Raw genomic sequence first — 18,713 nt, forward strand, 5'->3', positions numbered from 1 at the left:
AGTTATGCACACAAGCAATACCATATCCTTTTCATTGCAATCTACCAGTTTTATATTTTAGGAACAGGTCTTTAAAAAAAGGGGCCGTCTTAAGTCAAGTCAACTATTTGTTAATGATGTGCAAAATGTACTGTGTCTTTTTTATTGATTAGTTAATGTATTAGTTCACTTTTTTTTTAACAGGAAGAAGTGCCGGCATTCTTTACAACAGTCATGTGTTTACCCATCGACCAACACACGCACACACACACGCACACACGCACACACACCCCCACACAGACATGCAATGATCTCAATCTCATTAACACCTCTTGTCCACTTTTTGCTGCTGTGCCAGCAACATGTATCACAGCTAATGGAGCTTTTAAAACAGACACTACCTATCACCAATCTGTATAATCTGCAATTTGTAAAAAGTGCACAACACACTGGGGGGTAGAGGCAGTAATCGCAAATGGAGGATGAAATTCACCTTATGGAGCAAACAGACTCAGATGCTATCTTGCATGCTGTTAACAAGCGTTGATGTTTGAAAAAAACATGACCTTAAAGATGTTGAACATGTTGAGGAGATAAAATGAAGGCTTACATCAGTGATATGAACAGAACGCTAAAAATCTACAGTGTCTACTCATAGACACACAAGCAGTTTAAGCAAAAAATGCCAAAGCGGCATCTTTAGACACTGACAAAGAACAATAGCCATACAGGTTTGTTTGTTTTTTTCCCCCCACAGTTCAATAGTGTTTACATTCTGTCTGCCAAGTGACAAAGTAATCTCTCACTCTGCCTTCTAATCTTCCTGTTTCACCTCCTTGCATGAAATTGTCACCTCCGATCAGAGACGAAAACTGCTATTATTGCACTTCAGTAACTGTTGAGACAACTTCACAACAGTCAGCTTTGGACACCACTGAGCTGACGCTTTGCCAAGATAGCCTCGAGGAGCAGACAATTTAGCGGAAGATTTCATAGCTGCAGAGCACCTGATAAATAACAATAATGTGAGACTGCTGCCTAGAAGTCCTAAAGGGTGTAAACATACCCATATTAATGTTCTCCTAGTGTGGAACTGAAGAGAAGCAATAGCAATCCAATAGCAGAGCTCTACCAGAAAATTAGATTTTACAAATATAAAGACTCTCTGTCTAAAAGAGAGTTCATTTTCTAACTTTGCTCACAGTGGGATATCACCTTGGGTGTGTGTCCAGTGACGTCTGCCTGTCAGATCATTCTTGCTTTTTTCCAGTGTGGGAACTACACCTAAGATACATCAGTTACTCCAACCTAGCGGTGGATAGGTGCTGAACTGTTCAAAGATAAGCCATCAAGGTGGAGTCACAAACACAGTTATCGACTTTAGTTAGGAACAACTGACTTCTTTAATTACTCTATTTCGTCCACTGGTTTTCGGAGCAGGGGCCGCATCGTGGCCAACTGCCCCATGAGCTACCCTGTGGTTGTTTATCTGTGTAGCTAAATCAGGTGCGACGGTATAACTTGAGAGGTTAAGCGTCAAGGAGGCCTTGTCGGATCAGATAACATTTTGTTGTTAACTGGGCTGAGTGCGTGGAGCCCTGTTAACGTGTTGCGTCCAAAGGGCCGGGCACAAAGGCTAAAGAGGCTGCATCACGCCTGTGCTCTGCATATTTCGGGGCAAGGACCCTCACCCTTTGTGCATAGGACCCCCAGTCATGGCTTCACTGTGCATCAATACCAGAGAAAATATTGGAAAGGAGGTGCAGAGTAGCAGTGTCGGGCTGTCAGGACCTGTGTCTGCCGAGGCCTTCCTCTAAATCCACAGCCACCGCCCATCCCCAGTGAGCTACTAAGAGCTGGGCGGACATGATGGACATGCCTCGGATCTTTGAGGACCTCCTCAAGGTGCACTTTATAGGATGAGGTCTGTGTAGTGAATGACCTCATTTTCTATTCCTCTCGTGGTGTAGTGCAAGGTTGTGGCCGTGTGATGGGACTAACAGTCTCAAACTGAGTGATCCACAAAAGATGGAGGTAATGGGTGTGACCTTTGACCCCTGTATGGGTCTATTTGGTCCAGCTTTGGTTAAGATGAGGGAGGCTAGAAACCTTTGAAAGCAGGAGGTTGCCCAGATTGTCAACTCACCCGCAGGGTGATAATTCTGGCAGGCACCCCGAGGGACACTACTTGCATTTAGCGTTTTCCAGCGTAGCCATGATGACGGACGAGTCCCTGTCAGGCTGGGGAACGACCATAGTAGCGCCAAATCTATTTGTAGCACAAATTTACGTTTACCAATGACAGCACTGCATCACACAGGGATGCATTTGGAATACGTTCACCCAGTCATGTCACCCAAAATTTGTAGCGTGTACAGTTTAAATAGACGGGAAGGATTATGCATGTTTGGTTTATTATGCACAAACATTTTGTTAAAAGCATTCCAATTAAAAAGTACATGCAAATTGGGGGACTTTTGCAATTAATTTTGGTCTGAGGGTTGGCAGCCAAAATGGGTCACTGCCAATATTTAATTGGGTGGCCAATTGGCAATAAACAGTAAAATGCTGGAATTCATTTTATGTATCATAATTTCTTGACAAAAGGGCTTTTTGAGTCATATTTGTTGTAATAAATGTACCGTATTTTTTGCTGTGTTTGTTTATGTCCAGGATATGCTTATGTTATGGCAATACTGGCATTTTATTTATGTATTGTTTATTTGCGGACATCACAATTACATCGGACAGATCAGGTGTTTTAGCACAAGCGCTAATTTCCAAAACTTGTCCACAGGAAAAAGGCCCGCGGCATATTGTACAAATATAATTTTACAAGAAAAGTTAAAAAAATACAAATAAAAAACAAACAAAACAGAAAGTATGGAAAAATTAGCAGTCATTTTACAAGAATTAAGTCAAAATATTAAGAAAAAAGTTGTAATCCAACAAGAACGTTGTAATATTATGGTGAAAAATAACTTATACAATATCGGACTTATCGGTTATCTGCAAAAAAGCCAATATCGGACATCCCTAGTCATAATATTATGAGAAGAAAATTTACCAACATTATTTAAGAAGAAAGCTGAAATATTTTCAAAATTTGCAAAACAGCAACAAGGGGAAAAAAAGCGCAAATAGCGAAGTTGATACTATTAATAGGCTTTTTCACCTACAGCACAAAGCTGAGGTGCAGTTCTTTCTTGAAATATATATAACTTCTTCGCATATCTACTGTACATGCGTTGCTTTACAAAATATCAAAGTGATCCCTTGTATCCATTCATTTTTCACTATGTGGCCCTCGCTGGAAAAAGTTTGGATACCAGCGGGTTGGAAGCTTTTATGGTAACACATACGTACATTTTACCTTCAAAAATATTTTACAATGTTTTTAACCTAACCACGTCTAAATGATTACATAATATCAGACAAAAGTCTCAGAGTGCGCAGCAAAACAATAACATTACAGTGTTACACTTTTTTGGCACGCGATCTTGTTTCAGCATCTCAAACATGAAATGTGATGTTCAGATAAATACACTCATGAACCCTGAAATCAACATGTTTTGCACATAGACCTCCCAAAAATGATGACTTTGTGTATTCAGTTCACCATTTTTTATGTGATCATAAACGATCCGGGCAGCTTTGTGCCACTTCACTGCACAAAGCAAAAGACCATTTTAGAGCAAAGCTGCCATAGCTGCTGCTGTCATAATTACATTAACAGGGCCTACTGGCAGACAAATTATACTTCTTTCTGTGCTTATTTACTATTCAAACATAATAGGCACATTATTGTTTAGATGTGACCATACATGTCTTTGATAATTGATAGCACAATGCAATGCGTCTACATGAAGGATAGCGGAAGGTTAGAAACCACAAGCACATGTGAGAAATGGTGAGTTGTTTTTCTGCCAATTAATATTACGTTCAATTCACAAGGCTAATATAAAACACACAACCAACCGCACACTGCAGCTGTGTGTCATGTGACCTTTCTCCATAGATGTATAACTCATCAAAGAATATAAAGCTGCTTCACACATCAAAATTGCCAATAATAATTTCTTCTTTGTAAACAAAAGGTGTCTTTGAGTGCATCAAATCAAATAAAAGAAATGAAAACAGAATTCCAGGTTGCAACCCGACCTTATTTACATCATGTTTAAAGTGACAGACACTACACAGAACACAGAAGAAGAAAAATAACAGAAGGATGATCAGAGAGAGTGCAGATATCCGTCAAAGCCAATAAGACAAAAATAGGAATATGCCACTGCAAGCATCCCTATATGTCTGTGAATGGTACATTTTACCATTAAATAATACAGTAGATACTTCTTTTTTTTGCTACATTTGTGTTCAACAGTTAACATACAATATAATATACATCTCTCATTCTTTTAAAATAATCATCCAGTCCATTCTACGTTGATGGATTTCATTTTTTTTTTAAAGGCTCGTAGCGGAAGATGGGGGAAAAACAACAACACGACTCGGCCAACTGGGGGCTTTTATCGGAGAGGAGTTTTTTTTGGAAAGCTTGACAAGCTGTGGTGGCACGGTATTGATTCAGCCATCCAAAGGCTCGTCCCATGTGCCTTTCTTTATTTGTCACGTTTCATTATGACTCTTGTGTTGGAGAGTCTTTTGCTTTCATAAAATGCTGCAGAGAGCAGCTAACCATCTGATTTTCTTTTCTGTGTTGGCTGAAAGATCGGAAGGTTCGGCATGTTAGATGCCACTGGAGACTTCAAGGAACTTGCACTGACGGGTCACAAATCAAACAACACTTGGAGTTCAAAAGGTCATCTTGCATGACGTCTGCAATGTTTTGCTTCCTTTTTTTTTTCAGGGTGTACCCCGCCTCTCGCCCAAAGTCAGCTGGGATAGGCTCCAGCATACCTTTGCTACTCTAATGAGGATAAGTGACATAGAACATGGATGAATGGACGGAATGGTGCAATGACAAACACACAAAAGGAAATGGAAACTACTCAGTACAATATGAACAAAACAATCAAATCAAGTAAATCAACTGCATGCAGTTATTAATTTTACCAAGCAACATATATGCACTTATGATACACTACATACATATTCTGAGCAGCAATACCTACAAAATGCCACTAGGTGACACCAAACATCTTCCTATTACTTCTCCATTACATGTCTGTGAGTAGTTTTGCTTATTTTAGTTTTATTAGACAATAGATTACTTCTCTTTGTACTTGTATTACCGCAAAGAGCGTTAGATATTCAACTGTATATACAAAAGGGTTTATTCAACAAAACAATCTTTCAGGGAAGAGAGCTTATAAGCTGTGATGAAGTTAAAATGTCCAATAATTATTAAAATACTCACAAATTTAATAAGTAAACTGGCATGCAAAGCAGCAAAATGTTGACGTTTGTCAAAAACATAACCATGTTCTGGAGTCAAAGTGATTGTTTGCATGTGGCTGCCTGGAGGGCGCTAAATCCCGAATGTGCTGCAAGCATTGTACCCCGCTCTCTTCCTGCTCCAAGCGTGTAAGCTACGCTCCACATAACATCTGCGCAGGAGCCATTGGCGATATGGCCATAAATTCATGTCACATGCTTAGGTAGCTATTCCTCCTCCTCCCGTCTTCCAGCGATAATGATACTTGTATAGAATGTAGTTTATTTGCTGAAATGGAGGCGAGGATTAGTAGGCTAGAGGAGCGGCTCAGCACAGAGAAGGACATACTTTGGCTTGTTACAGCTTGTGGCTCATACGGATGTAAGGCATGGGACAAGTACAACATTAGTAAAACATTTAAGTTAATATTGCTTTCGTGGGACTGCTTTTGTGTATGTGCGTACTCTACTGGCATGTGTGTGTGTATGAGACAGCCGTGAGTGACAGCCACAGACACCAGTCATCTTATTCGGGCCGAATGACAATTCTGTTCAATTGAATTAATAACTAAAAATATTGACTTTTTTGTCTGTTCTTTTTAACCACTACTGATAGCATACACTAGCCAGTGGTGTTATTATTATTATTATTTTTTTATGTAATTTTGAGCCAGTTGCAAACAGTCCCTATAGTCTTGATAAAAGAATCGTCCTAAACTTGTACAATGGAAGCTGAGAACTTGACACTCTTATAAGTCATCTGCTAGGTTAAGCCCTTAAAACAGACAGTATTGTCTGTCAGACAAAAATACAATATCCAGTCAGATGGAACGCAGATTGTGCATCCGATCCAATTTCAGCATTAACTGTCCACTCAGCTTTATGTGAGTGATCGATTGCAAATTGTATGTTCAGGCATTGTTAAGCCATCTGCACTGGGTGCTGCAGCAATGTCTCAGCAGTATGTAGACATGTTCATTGGAGCAGCATGCTGCAGGCGCGCTCAAGATAAATGGTAAGCAGTCTGAATGCACAACACCGCTGTATGTAATTGTGGTACACGTCAGTGACGAATGAGTTTCAAATCTGCAGCAATATTGGCAGGTTAGCAATGCGCCAAATGTGACAGCCGTGTTATGTATTGGTTTTTATTGATGGAGCGTCTGACAACGGACTTAAAGGCAGAGGCAGACAGCAGCACAGGCGTTCTGCATTTTACTGGTTTTAATGTTGCGATGACATACTGTATGTCACCTTAATCTGATTACACTGAATCACTAATGAAGCCCTCTTGTGTGCAAACTAAATAATTCAATCAAATTAGTCAGTCATGGAAACATCATTTATTTTAGTTTGCTTTTCTCTTGCACTACTGTCACTCGCAGGTTATCCGTCAATTTAGTAAATAAAAATAGTAAAGGAACTATTTTCCATAAACATGAATGTTGTGACACAATCCACATCCCTCAAACGCCATAATTCCATTTACAACTACAAATAAACTTGATTCTTGGTTTGTTCGTTTAAAATTGGCCATCACTTCACCAAAATAAAAAAATTGTACACAAATTGTTTCACAAAAATAAAGGCAAAAAAACCCACAATCTGCCTAAAAGTTTATTATTTTAATAATTACCTATTTTACAGAGGCCCTTGAAATTGTCAAGGAACTGTACTGTGGAACCGCTAAAGTAGACCACAATCCTTTGCAGAAAGCATGATGAACTCCGATTTGTACGTACGCTGAAGCAGACAACCCCCTAGCAACTAACAGAAATTGAATTAATCTGTTGCAAAGTCAAAATGTCACCATTATAAAACATTTTATTACTTGTACAGGCAATTCTTTAAGTCAAAGCACAACTTTTTTCCTTTAATTTTGGTTGAATTCAAAATGGTAAAACATTTCAATTTAGAAATTCCACAATATATTTCACAAAAAAACACCATTTTCAACTTCAGTTTCAAAATAGTTGGGGTTTTACCATAAATGCTGTAATCATAGCTGGGGAGTTTATTTACCAAACCACAAGATGACGGGGGGCGTTATAGCAACACCGATGTTGTAATCGGGGTAAGGAGCAAACACATTTGAGACCAACTATTTCACACAACCTACTGTAATGTCTATTTTCTACCCACCGAGTCGACTGTATAGCTTTGCATGCAAAAGGTCCACTAAACTGTCTTGTGTGTTTAGCCTTATTAAGGCTCTCTTTTGCTCTCCGGTTTGCTAGGTCACCCCACCCCCCGTAGAAAGGTTAATAAACACAATGTGTCATACTAACATACGGCCAGTCAGTGCAGACTGTCAAAGCATCAGCAGCATTAGTCGTCATTTGTTAAACAAGTCTAGACAAATGACTGATGAAGGGAAGCAACAGCGGGCACAAAACTAAATACTAAATACAGTACACTGTGCAACACATCTACTAAATAGAATAGTACTGTACGTGTGGTTATAATCATTGCATCGTACATTATGGATTGCTTGTTTTATTTCCCCAGAACAAGGGATGTGTTATTTTGTCAGTTTCCTTATCAAAGTGAAGGCGTGTGTAATACTACAAAGGAAGTTCAAATATTACACTTTTCTTTTATCCTCTATATCTTATATGTACTTGTTTTGATCCCTTGTTGTTTTTATGTGCCTAAAAGTTGAAAGAAGAGTGTATATATATATATATATATATAAAAAAGGGAGTGCCCACACTAACAGGTGAAATGTTCACAATGAAATCTTTTCACTTGACACCGCTGTCTGGAACTGACCTCCATTTTTTTAAACTTCCCTTGCCATCCATCCCAAAATGTTCTCAACTGAATTTAGATCAGGGGAACATGCAGGATGGTCCAAAAGAGTGAGGTTATTCCTCTAAACTAAGTCCTTTGTCAGGCAGGCACTGTGAATTGCAGTGTTGTCCTGTTGAAAAATCCAGTCATGACCACACAGACAAGAGCCTTCAGTCATGAGGGATGCCCTCTTGCAAAATCTCCACATAGTCAGTTGCCGTTTGGCGGCCCTGCACAAGCGGAAGCTCCATTGTTCCACTGAAGGAAAAAGCACCCCAGATCATGATGGCGCCCCCTCCACTGCGCCGTGTGGAAAACATCTCAGATGGGATCTCCTTGTCATTAACGTTGGAAGCCATCAGGACCATCAAGGATATATTTTTTCTCATTAGAGAATAAAACCACCTTTTACTGTCCCATGTTTGGTGCTCTTACGCAAATTCCAAATGGGCAATTTTGTGACGTTGCAGGAGCCTTTGAAGACGTTTTTTGTTCTTAAAAGCCTTCTCTTGCAGATGCCGTCTGATGGTTGTTGGACTGCACTAGGCACCAGTAACAACCGTCATTTAGGCCAAAGATCGTCCTGCGTCTTGACCGACAGCCAATCGCATCCTCCATCTCAGGATTTTTTTGGGTCGACCATTTGACTTTTTCTTCCGTAACTCTCAGGATCTTGGAAGAAAATTCAAATGAGTGTCTTACTGCGTCCAAACTCAGCAGCAATGGCACGCTGCGAGAGGCCTCGCTAATGCAGCTCAACAATCCGACTGCGTTTTTTTCCTTTGCCATCAAAAGAACATGACACTGTGACTACCTTTTACTGAAAACGACATTGAATCCATATCTTGGCTTTCAAAGGCTGTGGTCTTAAACCTTTCATCAGCTGATCAACAGCCTACTCAATGTTTTGCCTCACTCCCATTTCTTTTTGCATTTTGAAAGAATGTAATTATTGCCAGATTGTGGCAACATGAGGGAGATGGGAGGTACATTTTAAACAATAACCGACAACACCACCTCGGGAGTTTCACCCAAGGAAACAATTACCTGTTCAAAGGGCACACTCGGTTTGTTGCACCAATGAGGCAGGGCAACGTAGTTTCCAAAGTTACAAAAATGATTTTTATTACAATTCGTTAAAAAACATAAAAAGTTCCAATGTCGAAGGAGATTAAAATATCAAATTAAACAAAACCAAAGTCAAAGTCGAAAACAAAGAAAATCCACAAATCATCAAGAGCAGGTGGAGATAAAATCAAGAACAAAAACAAATATATAATAAACACTCCAACTAATAACCATCATGAAAATAAATGCAGTTAATGACTCACTAAAGTAACTAATTAGACAAAAAGCACGACCATGCGCACGCGCACACACACACACACACACACACACACACACACACACAGTCCTAATGTAACTCGGCCACAAAAGGACAAAACAGTTAAAAGAGTGAAGCCCAGCCAACAACATAAGTGTTAAAAAACACATTTTGGCAACAGAGAGGGCAACGCAGTACAGTGTCAGTATCCGAAGGCTAGCAGAAGCCGCTCGTTACCATGCAGGGGGGCGCCGTGAGCGTGGATGCCGGTGGAGGGGAGGGGAGCGCTTAAAGAGCACACTGCCACAACTCTGCATCCGTAAGGTTTCCGTGCAGCGAAAGGAGAGATCAGGCACCATGCACCAATGGCGAAACTGTCGACTGCAGCACCAGGAGAACGAGACAGCCTGAAGCCAACAACCCGCTTGACAATGACACAAAAGGAACTTTATTTCCTAGGGAGCCGGATTGCACGAGGCGACCATAAAGAGGGCGTAACTAAGCAGCAACAAGCAAGAGATGATGTTGATGTTAGAATGGCCTAAATGGGTTGAGAAATGTGGGAATAGTAGCAGTTAAGGGAAAAAGGGTGACATTTGGGAAGATTTTGAATTTTGGATCACCCCCAAAATCTAATCAGTTCTTCCACATCCCATTTCCAACAATTCCGGAAAATTTTATCCAAATCCATTCATAATGTTTCAAGTTATTTTGAACACAGACAAACCAACAGACGGATAAATGAAAAAAACATAACCTCCGCACTGCGCCTGTGCTTTGCGCTGCTCTTATCAGAGATAACAAAGGACAAAATCATATATCTAAAGTACAAGAATTATCGATATTTTGATTTCAGCATCGACTTTAGAGCATAAAGAGCTGGTATTGGAAGTATCGATATTTCAGTATTGATCGTTTTCTCCTTAACGTGTTTGGCAATTTCAAGGAATTTGTGCAACGGGAACTTTTGCCTACATCGGTGAGTACATTTATCCAAGCCTTGCACGATAAACCTCGCCTTTCGGTGACTTATATGTCGAATGTATGCGACCCGACCATTCATACTGCAGTAGCATCGGATACATATCAGATTTGAATCCACATACGAACAAAACCTGAGTCGCATTTGAAAAAATCGGAATTGTCGTGTTCACACTGACATGAAAAAATCAGATACCAGTCACATGCAATTCTATCTGCTTTAAAGGCTGGACAGGACAGGGGTTAAAAAAAAAAAAAAAAAAAAAAAAAGATACCAGTCACATATGAGCAAAAAAATCTGAATTGACCTGCAGTGTGAACATCGCCTTTCCCGGCACTCTTTGGACGAGAGGCGGGGTACACCCTGCACTGGTCGCCAGCCAATTGCAGGACACATATAGACAAACATTCATACATTCACGCTCACATTCATAACTATGGACAATTTAGAGTGTCCAATTGACTGAGCATGCATATTTTTGGAATGTGGGAGGAAACCGGAGTACCTGGAGAGAACATGCAAACGCCACACAGAGATGTTCCAACGGAGATACAGTACAGGCCAAAAGTTTGGACACACACAACACAACCCCATGGTCCCAACCCCAGTAAAAAGGCAAGAAGTAACCCTGAAAAGGCACACCTGTGAAGTGAAAATCATTTCAAGTGATTACCTCTTGAAGCACTATCAAAAAATGTAAAATATAAGACATATTTAGAGTTATTTCACACTTTTTTGTAATCCCCATGTGATTCCCATGATCATTCATAGTTTTGGTACATTCACTGAGAATCTAGTCATGAAAATAAAGAAAACGCATTGAATGAGAAGGTGTGTCCAAAGTTTTGGCCTGTACTGTACAAACCCACAATCACCTGACTGTGAGGCCGACATGCTAACCACTAGGCCACTGTGTGGCCCACAATTTTTCAAATGGTCTTAAAATCAGGAGGGTATCATTCTAGTAAGTAGGTTCTCATTGCAGGCCTTCTTGACAGACACACTCGCATAGTACAATCAGAGTTGCGCAACACTTACATACAGTATGACTGATGTAAAAATAGTGGATGAGGCAGACACACAGAAGATGCACTGTTCTAACTCTCTCACACAAGCTTAACTTTCATTTTCACACAAACTTAACTCTCTAGAGGAGCACAGCGACTGCTATATATACTCTGTGTACTTTCATTCTGGGCTTTTTTTTCATCAATCTACCTCGTCGATGCTGGCGTCCTGCACTGTAACCAAATATATTGCTCTTAGTTGTAATACAGTTTGAAAACCTTTTAAATTGTGTGATCATTGACTACTTGGTCCAAAGAACCAAGAAGAAAAGCTAAAGGAAATAAATAGCTTTTACACTTTCATTTTTCAAATATTGAACGGTAAATGTTTTGCGCTCATTTGCGGCAGAGATTTTTTTTTTACCTCACAAAAAAAAAAAAAAAAATGGATTAAGATGCACTGAAGTCAGTTTGTTGAAAATCCTGTAGACGTTTTATGAAATGGAAAAACACAGCATGGCAGCAAGAGAGCCATTGTTGGGAGCATAAAAAACAGTCGCTCTTGACATTTTCCTCTTCTTTTTAATGAGAACAAAAAATGTGACAAGTCATGCAAGAATCATTCACTAATTTGAAAATACTGGAGAAGGCAACGATAAAAACACTCAAATCCAGGGGGAAGAAGGGACGATTATTTCTGTTATCGATTCTGGCCAGTTAACAAGCAGTTGTTTTATTTATTTATTTATTTTTGTGGCTTATATTTTTAAATATACTTTTTAATGGTATGACTGAAAAAGTGTGCATGGAGCTTTATTTCACATAGCTGGGCTAATGTTGTTCCTTTTTTAGACAGCAAACTGGTTGAGACGAAAACAACAGTGCCTCTGTTGTTTGCAGCCAAAAAGTGCACTCCATTTTGCCTCAGTTGCTTTAAAGCAGTGATTGTCAACTGGTCGGTGGTGATCCGAAAGTGGGTTGCTGAGCCTTCAGTGGGTCGCAGGTCTTTGCTGGGGCAAAAAAAATAGAACAAAATATTGCAATGAACTGATTTATGTGAATACATCTCACATTCTTGCCTATGCTATCCACTTGTTACGCCGCCACAAGGTGTGTGCCCAGGCAGCCTTTGCAAACAGTCCCTTTCAATATTATATTATTAAAGATATTTGAGAAATTCAGTTGAAAAATTTCCACAATTTGGGTCTCTGCTTGTCATTGAGGAATGATGGTCCTGCAGCCACACCAGTTGAGAACCAATGCTTTAAAGCAAGGAATCTCAACTGGTATGTCTGGACTCTAAAGTGCAGACCTATTCTGGGTGGGCCACAGACAGCTGGTAGAAAAATCACATTAAAATAGCTCATATACAGCCAATGTCTGTTTTTTATTTTTTTATTTTGAAAACATATTTTTCATAGATATCTTCCTTGGGTATATACAAACAATAATTCAAAATTACAATACTAATTACATTTCTTCATATTGTGTTTTAACATACATGTTGCACTTGTCGTTGTGGGTATTCAAGTTTAAAAAGACAGGGTTTTTTTTTTAAATAAAAGTACATTTGCTTGGTTTGACTTCTATCCAAGTGGGTCATGATTTAACCATGGAAAAATGTTGGTCCCGGGATGAAACCAGCTGAGAAGCTTTGCTTTAAAACACGATTAATCAATCATGATTCATTGAAATTCCAATTGGCATTCTGCAGACCTCGGTTCATACCCAGGGTGGAACTTGGGGCTGGCTGAACCAGGCGGGATACACTATATAGAGTGATGGCTGTGAAAGCACTGATCTATGTTCCCGGTGCTAAATCTGTCTAATAACAGTCGAAAAAATATATATATATTGCTCTGAAAAACAAAACTGTGACACACACAGTTTTGTGCCACAGTTTTGTGTCATCGACATCAACACAATAGGCTTTTATGGGTCCACTATTCTTTCTTATGTACTGTAGTAAGAATTGAACTGTAGGTGTTGTAAAACAATTCATCTAAACCGCTGGTTGTTTCAACCTTGTGGATGAACTAATGACAAAACACTGTTATATAATGTGCCGCTGCTGTTCCAAATAACGATGCACCAACATACATACACAAAGGCCATATTCTTAAGGACACTCGCCATCCCTGACAGAAGGGATGCCAGTGAGAGCGGTTACAGAAGCCCCTTGAGAAAGGATTGGATTTCTCCTCCACTTCCCCACATAGTCTTTGAGTGACAGACTCATTTTCCAGGGTTTGTGGGTGGATGTTTATGCAAATTCCTCTTCACTGTGGGCAGAAATAGCCGTCCACTGACAGGCCAAAACCAACTGGGTTGAAATGCAGGAGCATGCAACTAAGAGGCTGAAAGCGGTACATAATTTGCATTAACATCTCCAGCACCACGCGACGAGGGGTAGAGGAAAAAAAGGAACATATTACAGCAGTCCACACAAAAAAGTTTGAATATGATTTTCTTGCTTCTTAAAAAAAAAAAATCTGACAAGAAATGCTCACGACAGTGTTCATCCACACGAAGAAGTTCTTCTGTGCCTTGTTGCAGAACTGCAGGGCAAAACCCTTACAAGCTCATGCAAAAGGTTGTGTCTGTATTCTTCGAAGGATGAATAGTGCAGAAGCCCACTTGGAAGGGTTTTACGTTGTAATGTGTTGCATTACAATTGTTGTTTTCATGCTAAACCTTCACTTTATTATCTACTTTATTCTTCTTGCTGACTGGATTGGAAACAAATTCGATGTGTACTCTATTGTCCTACATCATCGAGACTGCAGAGATCTTTTCTTTTACTGAATTATGCATATGATGGAAATAAACAAATCTAATTTGTATAATAACAGGATAAGACGGCCTTCTTCATCTACAGAGACTCATTACTTTTGTTTGTATTCGTATAGAAGCCTTTTTGAAGTCAGAGGAAGCAACAGTGGCTTCCTTTGATTCGTGAAGTCCACTTATCTTTAACTCATAAATTGCAAAATAGAGACTGAACGCTGTGATGTCGGAGCAAGATGTGCAATTACAAATGGAAATGTTGCATGATGTCTGTGTGACCATGGGACACTGCAGAATACAACACAGTCTTTTGAGCAAGCTTTTAACCAGTCATATTCATATACATTAGTCGCTGAAGAAATCACTTCCTGCAACAGTTAATGTACAGAGCAGCCATTGTTGATGTACTATAGAGGAACTAAAAATAATCTCACAGGAATGAGGTAAAAACATGTTTAAAACTGCTTCGGATCACTTTGCAACTGAACTATCGTCAACTCAGTATGTTCACAGTTGGCAAGAAGGTGGTTCATTAGGTCTGACTTGAGTTATTTTATTTTAATTAACAATTCCTGCAGAGGTGAATGAAAGCTTTAATGGTGAACTGTTCAAAATATATCAAGAAATTGTGGGAGATGGTGGCACCACCCAAATGTACGCAAACAAATATTATTATTAGTTATTTTGATTTTTGAAATATTTCATATAGAGACAAACAACAAAATGTATGTCCCACGTCATGCCATGTTGCAATGTGCACACCAACTGCTTTTCTTATTTCCTTTGTTAAAGCAGCATGATTTTACAGAAAGGGCAACGTTAGATATTATTGCACCTATAGTTTCAGCTCAGTGCATTTTCTGTCTGATAGCCGCTCATAGAAGGCTTTTTTTAAAAACACATGCACTCACATAGCACAATGAGAGTTGCACAACACTTATGTGTCACTTATGGAAAAATAATGGGAGACACACAGTAGATGCATTGTTCGCACTCACACAAGCTTAACTCTCACTTCTAAATAAACTTAACTTTCACTTTCTAGAACCGCTATATAGACTCTGTGTACTTTCATTCTGGGCTCTTTGTTGCTCTTCCTGATTTATGTTAGAGTCCAGCGCCGTAACCAAATATATTGCTCTTTTTTTTATACAATTTGAAAAAAAATTTGTGATCATTGACTGCATCTCCGATAGCAATGCGGTCCCAAGAACTGGGATTCTAGATAAAAAAATAAATAAAAAATAAACTATAAATGTATTACCACATATTATAGTGATATAGTGATAAAATTGACTAAAATATGTTTACAAAAAATGCATACACAAATATACAAATAAGCAAAAAATATACACCCTGCATTGCTGCTTGAAGACAACAACTTTGTGCAATCGAACTGGGTGGATGTAGATGTCAACATCAATACATGCATTCCAATGTCAAGCAGAAATATCAACACCACACCTGTCATCATAAAGTTCACCAACAAAACCACAAAAAAACCCTGGTGGGACTGCTCAGGCAGAGAAGCAAGATGCAAGGAACAAACGTCTCCATCAATGATGAGCATCTGGCAAAACACAACGCTGACATCATCAAGAAAGCACATGACTGCAGGACGCAGAGAAAAAAAATCAAGGAACGTGGAGCACCAACTGCAAAATCGACATCATCTTAAAGAAGGAACCAGAAAAACCCAAAATAGTTGCTGTCACAGTTGTCAAGGAACTGGACAAATATTGAAGGTGACATCTCAACTACAACTACAACTACAACTACAAATTGGTGGGAGTAGTGAAGAAACAATTTTAGCTGTTTTGCTGTTCATGCGCATTTGACTTCTAATCCAGTGCCTTTACTCCCAGTGAGTTTCCCTCAAGCGGGCTCAAATCCATAAACGATGTCGACACTTTGACCACCGTCCTGTCTGCGGTGCCGCTATGACAACACTTCTCTTCCATTTACACAGAGACAGTTGGCAGCACACAGTCTGATAGCAGGGAGTTATCACTCCCAGTTGTGGCAAGGCAGAAACATAGCCTCCGGACTGAGATCACAAGTCCGTGTCAAAATTTGAACAACGATTTTTACAGCTGATCGTCACCCACTGCTGGATGGTCCATGTGTCTCTTGGAAATGTAGAAATGCAAGAAAAGGAGTTGATACGGAAAGGCAATGTTATTTGTTTTGGTTCTTTCTTATCTACCAATTCTAAAATCCGCCTGTAGGTTAATAGTATGAGTAGGGATGTGTACTGAAACTCGGTATCGTACACAGACGTAAACAGAAGTAGCCGGAGCGGGAAAAAAAGTAGTTATTGGTGACTCAATTCGGTGCTAAATTGATGCATCTATTTCATCTATCATGACTCATCTATCTGAATCTATTGCTGTTATAAACCTTTATTGCCTTAACAAGCCAACAACAGTGCCAACACTGCACACATTTTGCCGTAGCACAACACTTCCTCATGATCCACCAATCATGGTCACGGCGAGGCAACAGCAAAATTCTCAACATCAACATGACAACACAAGCAGGTCGTTTTTCTTTTTTTTTTTCGCAAAGTATTTGTGTTCTCTATTGTTGCTGGATTTGCTATATGATAATTATGACCATTTGTTGTAGATTTGATATCATAGGGTGAATTTATTCATTATTTTATTTATAGTAGTAAGAATTTAAATTACTATACATTGCATAGTTTTTTGTTTAAATGAAGAGTTTTCAAGCATAAATATGACAAAATTATTACAAATACAAAAATAAGGCATTCAGAAAACGCATTTAAAGACGTTGTGATAATATGTAGTATTCGACACTGGCCACTAGGTGTCAGTAACATTACTGTAATGTTCGGTGAGACACGCCGGACTTGATCGCCGGAACAACAGGCTTTTATTGCAAGTTTGAATTATCTCGCAAAATGCACAATAATACCGAACACAGACTACTGTTGCGGCCGTAACTCACGCCAAGCTAAAACTCAACTGCTAGCACCGGAACACATTTACAGCAACACACACGAGCATGAGTCTTATTTATGTATAGAATGTCTTACCATGGTGGCCAAGTGGCCGAGTGGTTAGCATGTTGGCCACACAGTCAGGAGATTTGGAAGATCTGGGTTGGGCATCTCTGTGTGGAGTTTGCATGTTTTCCACATGTGAGCATGGGTTTCCCTGGGTACTCTGGGTTCCTCCCACAGTCCAAAAATATGCATGTTTGGATAATTGGACAATCTAAATTGTCCACGTTCAGAGGTACGAACGTGAGTGTGAATGGTTGTTTGTCTATATGTGCTCTGTGATTGGCTGGCGAACAGTCAAGGGTGTGCCCCGCTGGGATAGGCTCCAGCATACCCTAGTGACCCTAGTGAGGACAAGCGACATAGAAAACAGATGGATGCATGTCTTATTTTTTTTATTATGTCTACTATATTGGGTAATACAAATGTAAAATACAGTCAGACCTGTCTTAGCGGCCACCTTTACAGAACGGCCACCTGCCTATAGTAGCCACTGAAAAATCCCCCCCCGCAAATTTACATGTTATAGACCCTGTGTATAGCAGTCACCTGTCCAACGCGGCCAGCGGCCACCCATTTTGTCTCCCTTGGTCAATATCTGACCGCATATAGCAGCCAAATTACCAACTCAAGTAGAAGCTTCATGCACGAAAAAGTTTGTTTTTTCAATCAATGAAGCCGTCGTGTGTAGACTTTAATTACTGAGTCCTAGCTCAGTCACAATCATTCACAAGATCCACACAAACTGTCAGTTGTTCCACATAAAAAAGCCGTCTTCTTTTGAGCTTGCTATTTCCTGGTCAAACATGTAACTTTAAGAGCATTTGCACCAAAACATTACCGCAAAGTAGGCTGGGAACAGGACGTGCTCCCAGCGACGCTACAATAAAAAAAAAACATACGCTAGCATGCATGCGGCAGCGGGAGCAAAACTGAGTTTGGTTGTACTTAATTGAAGTATTTTAGAATGTACTCACGTTATTTTTGATCAATCCTCATCCACAAATCCATCAAAGTCCTCATCTTCTGTATTCAACACAAAAAAAGCCGTCTTCTTTTCCGTTCGCTACTAGTCTGTTAACTTGTCAGTGTTATTCAGCTCCGAAGCAAAGAAGGAAACTTCTCCTGTTGCTTCTGCCAACTTTATTTACTGAACGCGGCCACCAGACAGCAGCTCAGAACACACACACATCTCTCAGCATCGTCTCTCCTTCCTGCTTGCCCACAAGGCAAAGGTTAAACAAGCCCCACTACATAGCTGTCCAGCCAATGCCTGTAAGAAATGACACCGTTTATTTCCTGGTGTGCACTGGTCAATACTGTAATGCTGCTTGTTGTGGGGAAGGAGAGACTCACGTCGCTGATGCACTTTAATCGCTTTATTAACAGCGGAGAACACTGCAGAACTTTACATCCACG

At 39.8% G+C, this 18,713-nt stretch overlaps 1 protein-coding gene across 9 annotated transcripts in view; it reads right to left on the minus strand.

Annotated features, from left to right (window-relative positions):
- The window catches only part of adgrb3 (adhesion G protein-coupled receptor B3), a 174,395-nt gene that overhangs the window by 137,734 nt on the left and 17,948 nt on the right, over window positions 1-18,713 (minus strand). Inside the window, exon 1 of one of the 9 annotated variants that reach the window (XM_054798038.1) lies at window positions 9,728-9,911. The exons of the other annotated variants lie outside the window; for them this stretch is intronic. The gene's annotated coding sequence lies outside the window, so the exon portion shown is untranslated. Of the gene's footprint in view, window positions 1-9,727; window positions 9,912-18,713 lie in introns of those variants that run through there. 9 annotated transcript variants of the gene reach the window in all.

The sequence above is a fragment of the Dunckerocampus dactyliophorus genome, chromosome 14, assembly GCF_027744805.1.
Source record: "Dunckerocampus dactyliophorus isolate RoL2022-P2 chromosome 14, RoL_Ddac_1.1, whole genome shotgun sequence".
Taxonomy (NCBI): Eukaryota; Metazoa; Chordata; class Actinopteri; order Syngnathiformes; family Syngnathidae; genus Dunckerocampus; species Dunckerocampus dactyliophorus.